Here is a 992-nt window from a genome sequence, read left to right on the forward strand (position 1 = left end):
CTGCCCCCCATTTGTTTCGCTTTCTCCTTCGCCTCTTTCTGAGTTATTCTTCTCTTTTATTTTATTTTTATTTTTATTTTCATTTTTATTTTTATTTTGTTTTAATTCTTTTATCTATTTTCTAATGCCTCTTATACACTTGTTTCTCCTTTTCGCTCTAAGCCGCCACTTGGCTCTTCTTCGCTGCCCTCCCAGCCCCCAGCCCAATTCCTAAAATCTAAACCCTAAACCCTAATTCCCAAACCCTAAACCCTAAACCCTAGATCTGGCAATTGCGTTTGTTTTCTTTTTTGCAAAAGGCTCTCGCAGCGGCTTTACAGACCTTTTTACTCTTCCAGAAGAAGGCCCAGTTGTTCCCCCCGCCTTTAAGGCAAGAACCCCAGCCCCCTTTAGCCCAGCTAGCTAGCTGGCTAGCTAGCTAGCTGGCCAGCTAGCTAGCTGGCTGGCTAGCTAGCTGGCTAGCTAGGTGGATGACTAGCTGGCTGAATGGCCAGCTGGGTAGCCAGCTGGCTAGCTAGCGGGGTACCTGGCTGGCTAAGCAGCCGGCTAGCTAGCCAGCTAGCTTGCTGGGTAGCTAGCTGGGTGGCTAGCTGGCTAGCTAGCTAGCCACCCAGCCACCACCTAGGCACCATCTAGCCACCACCAAGCCACCAGCTAGCTAGCTAGCTACCCCCCGGCCAGCTATCCAGCCCCCGGCCAGCTAGCTAGCTAGCTTGCTGGCCAGCTAGCTAGCCAGCTAGCTAGCTAGCTAGCTAGCTGGCGCTGTGCGTGCAGTCTCTGGGCCACCTGACGACGGCGGTGACGACTGCGGCGCTGCACAAGTCCAACGAAGTCCTTTGCCTCGCCTCCAAGTGGAAAAAAGACAGTCTCAAACTTGTCAGCAACTTCAAACCACCAGCTAGCCAAACTTTGGCACTTTGGGGGCCCCGCAGTAGCAGCTAGCCATGCTGCCGGCAGTGGGGGGCCCCGCAGCAGCAGCTAGCCAAAGTTTG

This window comes from Eimeria tenella, genomic scaffold (assembly GCF_000499545.2).
Source record: "Eimeria tenella Houghton genomic scaffold, Eth_scaff2226, whole genome shotgun sequence".
Taxonomy (NCBI): domain Eukaryota; phylum Apicomplexa; class Conoidasida; order Eucoccidiorida; family Eimeriidae; genus Eimeria; species Eimeria tenella.